This window comes from Ixodes scapularis, unplaced genomic scaffold (genome assembly GCF_016920785.2).
Source record: "Ixodes scapularis isolate PalLabHiFi unplaced genomic scaffold, ASM1692078v2 PGA_scaffold1__304_contigs__length_218370807, whole genome shotgun sequence".
NCBI classification, from domain to species: domain Eukaryota; kingdom Metazoa; phylum Arthropoda; class Arachnida; order Ixodida; family Ixodidae; genus Ixodes; species Ixodes scapularis.
Window position 1 is genome coordinate 34,540,005 of NW_024609846.1, and position 7,238 is coordinate 34,547,242.

A 7,238-nucleotide genomic window follows, 5' to 3' on the forward strand; every position below is an offset into this window, starting at 1 on the left:
TGCTGCAATGTGAGGGCTGTGTGGCTGTCAATTTATTTAAGCGATGTTGGTTCGGACCAATTGTTTCACAAACAATATCACTTCTGGCAAACACTAATCAAGACGATTTCACATTTTACACTAAACAATAAAAGTCGTATTCAGCTCATAGTAACTGCAGGCGAATCGGTGGTTCTATCTTTCCCATGTGGTGTGGCAGTAGTTCTATTTCACGTAGCAGGTTTGGGAGCGTCTTCGTTTGCCATTGGCTCTGTGGGAGCGGTTTCGTTTTTCGTTGGCTCTGTAGGACTGGTTCCATTTCTCATTGGTGGAGTGGATCCGATATCATTTTCCACTGGTGGTGTGGCAGTGGTTCCATTTTCGACTTGCGGTCTTTGTGTAATGTCCGGAGGTGTGGCTTCGGTGATTGTATTGGTAATCAGATAACAATTGCCGTAAAAGCAGGAACCTGGACGTTTCTCGGGGCCGTACTGCACAAGAGAAACATAAGCTCGAAAAGAAAGCAGAACAAAAGGCATACCATTTTTAAATGTTAACGGGCGTGGAAAGAGGAAAGCAGCCTCACCGTTTAGTATCGCCTTGCATTCTGAATGTTTATTGCACCCTTTTTTATCTCGTTTTCTTTCTCAAACTAATAAAAACTGCACGCAGGTAGTCATCATCTATCAAGTCATCTTGCTTAAAGAATGATTCTCTTCAATGTGTTTCTAAGTACAAATATCTAGAGTTGTATATTTCGGCTGATCTAAAGTGGAATGCACTTGTTGAGACCATTATTTGAAAAGCTTATTACGCCGAAGATTCGTATTTCATGCATAACTTAAAGCACACCACATTTCACATAAAATTAACTACAAACAAAATGATGATAAGGCGTGTCAATTGATATGCTTCTCAGTTTTGAGACCCCACCACCACCACAGACATTGGCAGATTAGAGATGATGCAAAGATTTGCGGCGGACTTTATATACCATTACGAATGCAAAGAATTTGTTACTTCTTACGAAACGGCTCAAATTAAATTGTTGTCGGGTAGACGCCGTTGCGCGAGACTCAATTTATTAAATGCTACGCTTAACGGGGCTTAAAAATGAAATGCCAAAATAGTTCGACTGGTTCGTGCCAGTCAAAAGCTTCCATAATAGGGCGTTAGTCTCGTACCTTTGCCGCTGTGACTTTTTAATTTTTTTCAATGTAGTATTGAGTAATAAAATAGCCATCTTGAAGATTAGGTCAGCCTGTCAACCATTACCGTATTTGTAAAATCACTAGAAAGTTGTCCCTACAGTAAATTTCGATTTCATGTTTGTTTTGTTATAAATTATAGTTTTAATTGTCGCACTTCTGAATATGTCTTACTGAACATTTGTATAACTCTGCTTTTGTCCGATGTATAACTTCTTGTGCGTTACCTTGTATCACCCTTCCTGCCACAACCTCTGAAAGGGGTTGTGGCAGGACACTGCAGTATATGTAAATATATTAATTAATAAATATGAACCACTTTCTAAGCGCGAAGACATACGTTCATGCTAACCCTTGCAGGCTGTGTCTATATAGTTCAGATATGTTAGTTACTTTATTTCGATACTTTATTTTTCTAGCGTAAATCGAGTCAAATTTTACGACAGAAGTCATCTAAAATAATAACTGACATACAAACTGTGCTACGAATTGCGTTTCTTAAATTCCCCACACCGTAGTAATTCGCTTATCTCTGCGTTTCAATTCTTCAAAAATCTGACACGTGGTAAGCTCAGTGTTTGAAGGTGATATCCGCCAGTTTGATTTGAATAGATTGGACTTTCTGTATGAGAATCCCTCGAGCCTACAAATAAACAAAAAGTGCACATCGGCACAGCAGAGGGCGATCTACGTTTTCTCTACCACCTAAATTATCCATTACATTTCGCTACCCAGCGACCGGGGCGGTGTAATGTACATTTTAACTACGAGACCAAAGCTAGCTTCAAGAACCAAGAATAAGGTACACTTTAGTCGCAAACAAAATGAGAACTGAAGGACATCTTTTAAGAATTATTGGCATCCAGCATGCTCGTTGCCTTCTAGCGTTCTTTGGTTGCGCCTGCACCACCTCAAGCCCGAGCTTGAGGTGGAACGAGTGAAGGACCTCTCTCCCGTTTTCACCCTGCCGGTGACTGTAGTAAAGTTGCGAGAAAGATGATCTTATAGACGAATGAGTCTCACCCTGCAATTTGTCCCGGGAATATAAAATCCATACATCCAGTGGCCAGTGCCGTTTTTGCAATAATAAATGCAGTCGTAATAACGTGCTGTCAACTGGAAAAAGAAATAATGAGGCGAGGAATTTATTTGAGTAAGCTCGAATCACAGAATCTTAAAACGGCACTGCATAAATGCATTATACGCGCCGTTCGTTGATTCGATATATTCTTATTATTATTTTATGTTGGGAATTGTGACAAATCTAAACTGACTGGTGATGTGAAGATTATTGCATGTGACCCCTCACTGCAGAGTCTTAGAGGTCAGCGTTCAAAGAGAAACAAAAATATTCCATTCTGAATCAGCTTTGCACCAAACGTGCCAACTATTTACATAAATCTTAACACCAAATTTATTAAGTTTCTGGACCTGGGCCAGTGCTTGTACGTAATACTCAAATATTAACGTTTGAATATAGCCAACCAGTTACGAGCTAAGTTTTTCAGTTCCCTAGTCAGCATCTTTACAATCCAGAAGTTAAACAACACACATTTAGGAATGCAAAGCAAATTATACTTCAGGAGAGATGCGGGTCAACATTGTTTTTTAAAATGTGGTTGCGGGTTAAAGACTTATTGTTTTTAAATCGGGATATTTATCGTTTAAAAACTTATTGTGTTTTAATTGTGATATTTGGTCCGCCTTTTATATACAATATATAAGAGGCGGACCAAATATGGTAGCGATATTGGTAAAATTTGCATTTAAAAGCCCCCCCGAAAACCCAGAAACACTAATATGAGCCATCGATTCTTCACATTTCGACGTAGCCTTCCATTACTATTATATTTAAAGAGTAGGCCTATTCCTCTACTCTCTCTTAATTGTTTATAATTTCAAATTCTTACAAAAATACTTTATCTTTTTCCACCGCGAGGGAGTGCCGCTTTTTATCTGTAAGAATGCTCAACAGCTTCTTTTTTTAAATTTTGAGGCGTTTTATTAGTTTGCGCACCCTATTTTTTTATTATAATTTCAACATCTAGATTAGCGAAGAAGCGAAAAGAAATAAAAGGTGACATCAAAATGACATATTTAAGTATGATCGTTCACCGCTAGACTGTTCCATTACCCGAATTTATAAATGTTTTGCTCTCAACATTGTACTATGGCCAACACATTTGTCATTCATAAGCGTCGTGATTCCTACATTGCAAATGTTCATGCATCATTAGAATATATTATAATACAATAATGTAAATTAAAACAAAAATTAATTATTTTAATTTATATTAAAATAAGGAACTCCTTTGTAATAAATTTGGGAGTTAAAATAGTTGGGAAGACTGCTTTTGCGCTGCTTGTGCTTTTAAGGCTGCTTGTGTACTGTTTTTAATATGAAACGAAGAAAGTTGCCGTACATTTGCATTTGTTGTTCATCGCACTCTGTGCTTTAAAAGCTTCGATTTAGCTTATATTATTAGGCACCTCTACGTGTGTACCCATTCCCCACAAGCACGCAAGAACGTTTTTTTGTTTTTTGCATGTGCATTGCCCCCAATACGTAGAAAAGCCATATTAAAACTAACAGTACACTTATGAAACGCAGCTAAAGGACTATAATCTGTAAAAAATGTTAGTAACGTAAATATATAAAAAAATGTATTTCCCAGGTGCGCGTCTTCTTAAATCGCAAATTACAGTGGAGAGTTCTAGAAAATGACGACTATCGTTTTTCGGTCCTTGAGTGTCATGAATACCAACTCACCTCTTCTGTCCTCACAGTGGTTGGGCAGCCGTGCTTTATTATTATTGGCCCCGTTCTGTTCCAGTGAGCTATTACGTCGGGATATATTTGACAATTTAGCAAAACAATCGCGACTGAAACAATGCATGTGAAAAATGTGTCAAACAACGTGACTGCAATGCACCCTGTTATGCAGCGTCAAATTGAGAGCAAGTCAGCATCTTTCGAACGTCGATCAAGCAACGCGGGCGGTCGCATAATACGGGCTTCGACTCCGAGCACTGACGCAGCACTCGTGCCCAGTGTATGTCAAAGTGCCTTGTCCAAAATATGATGGCCTTGGATATTCGACATAGTAGCTGTGCAAGGCACGAACTTTTGGAAAGGCTCTTATAATGCGCGCTCGACTCTAAGCACAGAATAGTTTGTTGTAAAGAAAACAATAACATGCATTTATTACATTATGATACATCATTACAACATAAAAATATGAGCAAAATGAACCGTAAATTATCGAAGTAAAGCGCGTCTACGTTTTATGATGTAAAAGAAAAAAAAATGGGAGGTCGGGAGTTTTCGGGGTAAGCGTTCATTGATGAATTTTAGGTAGTATTAAACTATTGACACGAAGCTGCGAGCCAATTATTATTTTCATAGGACATGCAACTTTCTACGCTTTGAGTATAATAAACATCGAAGAAAAAGAAGAGTAGTACAAGAAATGAACGGGACTGAGTACAACTCTTTTGAGTATCTTGGTTGAGCTATTTACTTTTTTAATACACGTCGCAGTAACTACATGCTGTTTAAAAAGGATTCAATGCATCAACCAATCCCCTGACATTAATGTCGCACTATATACATTGTTTGTTATGATGTTGTACTCGCGCCTATCAAGTTATTTCAACCAAGTTTTATTTCTAGAGCTACAGCATTTTAGGCACATTACTAGTTCCCTTACATACGCTATATAAGCTCTATTCTTTAAATGTTAGTGGTGGTTTTTCGCCCGGATTGTATTCATGTTAATGTTTGAGAACCAAATGTGTTTGTAAATGGATTTGAATATTTTAAAAACATTCGTTGGATCCAAATTTTGCATATAGATACTTACCTGAAAGCAATAAATGAATCGATAATATATAAAAGTTGTTGAAATTATTTGTATTTTAATATCTTTTTCCAGGACTTTGCCCATAACCGGTCTCAAATGATTGGGCAATACTCATAAACAAATGAAATTGCGGCAATAAGCTTTTTCAGATTGGACATACGACACAAGAACCATCATTTGATCTCGTTTCAAAAAAATTATATTGAGGTACGGAGTGCCCCTAGAGGTCGATTCTGACCCTGGATGCATCTTCGAGTAGAAAATATTCAAGAGTTTCCGCACATCGCTCGTCACTGAAACGTCCCGACAGCGAGGTTTCAAAGAAATACCCAGACAGAACTACAGAAATACCAAAAGGTTGTTCAGTTATCAAAAATATTAGAATACCTCGAAAATTATCATTTGAAGTACATACCAATAATGCATGTCGAGCTCAAAATTCCCGTCTTCATGAAAACACGCACCATCATCGACTCCTTTGACTGATCTCGCAGTTGGTGGAGCTCGTCTGCACAAGCTAAAAATTAAAAGGCGCTCAATTTATACGTCCTTTCTTTCACACAAGCTCAAGTGTCGAGGGAAGGCATATGTTATTTAAACAATAGGCATATTCTGAGTTTGGCTTGCAGGGGGTGTTGTCTTGGAAACAAACTTCTTCTTTTCTGTAGATGTTCTTCATGCGCGCAAAAGCTGGCTTCAGGTTTTCTTTTTTTTTTATGATTCATCAAGCCCGACTATTCAAAAAGCTGAAAAACAAAGTTTCCACGAAACGCAATTGTTTGCGTAAAGTTCTCTCTAAAGCAAAATGCGTCGAGCATACGTTTACATTCCACATTGTGCGCTGATTATAGTTACATGCGCGCTGCAGAACGTAAATTACACGAGGCAACGTAGCCGGCTAGGGTGCAAAAGCGTGCGTGTAGGCCCGTAGCTCTCAAGTTTTGAGCAGCGCTCCAGGCGAGCAAAATAGAATATTTGGCTCGCGTTTCGAACGTGCGTCATCACGCTTCCCCACTACAGTTTTTTATACTCCGCTCCATTCTAAGTGCTGCAGTGTAACAGACGCTACAAGAGCGAGGGCTGAGCTTGCAGTGTCCCTTCAAAGGAAGCACGTGCGCTCGTGCAATGCGAGCATCGTTCAGCGAAACATGTTTTTGTAAGTAGCTTCAGCTTCGCTATCACGTAAAATGAAATATACAAACTCACGGAAGCCATGAAAGAATGCAATAATATAATAAAGCTGAACGGAACGCTGAGTCCGCGAGCTGCATAATTCTTCTTTTTTTTAGGGGTTTTGTTATCGCGCGTCTACAGATGCTGACAGATGCTCGCATTCGAACGTCGCACGTGCAAAATTGAACGTTACAGCGCCGCCTGGATGGTGCTGCCAGCATAACATGGTCGCGTCTTGAGGACGCGCTCGCGCCCCCTGCCCGAGAGCAACGGGTCTATAGCCGGCAGCGATGGGAAAAGAGAGAACAGCGCAACGAAGGAGGCGCGGCACGAGACCGGGAGAGCGAAACACAAGATCGAGGCGGCTCGACGAGCAGCCGCGCGACCACGTGGCTTGTTACAAAGCGTCGTGCAGCCCGAGCCAAGCGTCGCGGAGGTTGTGGATTCCGAGCAGCCGGGCCAAATCACGAGCGTCCGAAATGCAACGCCCACGGCCAGGGCCGCGAGCATCGCAGACAGAATCAAGAACGCAATAATGAAGTCGCCTCAAAAAAAAAAAAAAAAACTTTCCGGAGGCACCTACTGCAAAAGGTTCTTGAAAAACGGGGGAGACGCCGAAGGACGCGTGGGTGGGTAAACGCATATCGCACGGAATGTGGCAATACCAACAACAACAAAAAAAATTATAAACCAGTATGCGACCGTACGGGTCGCAGATGGAAAAAGGGCCCGGAAAAGAGCGCTGCGAAAGATCCAAACGCCCACGCCGCAGGCATGTGACGAGGCGGGAGAAACATAGTAAGGGATAAAAACCCGGGTTTTCAAATTTATCACATGTTGCGCGGAAAATAAATTGGTCTCCTGCAAGAAAAACAAGTCACAATGCTGGGACAGGGCAAAATGAATAACTTCGCGCTGCTTAGCGGGACAACGAAAACCTTGCACATTGAGAGTCAGAACGTGAAGGCCCAGAATAAAATGGAAAGTAAAACGCAGTAGGGCCATCGGACAGGTT

General features: G+C 40.5%; 1 pseudogene; it reads right to left on the reverse strand.

Moving 5' to 3' along the window:
* On the reverse strand, nucleotides 1-5,636 carry LOC121835933 (annotated as a pseudogene).
* Nucleotides 5,637-7,238: the final 1,602 nt, after the last annotated feature.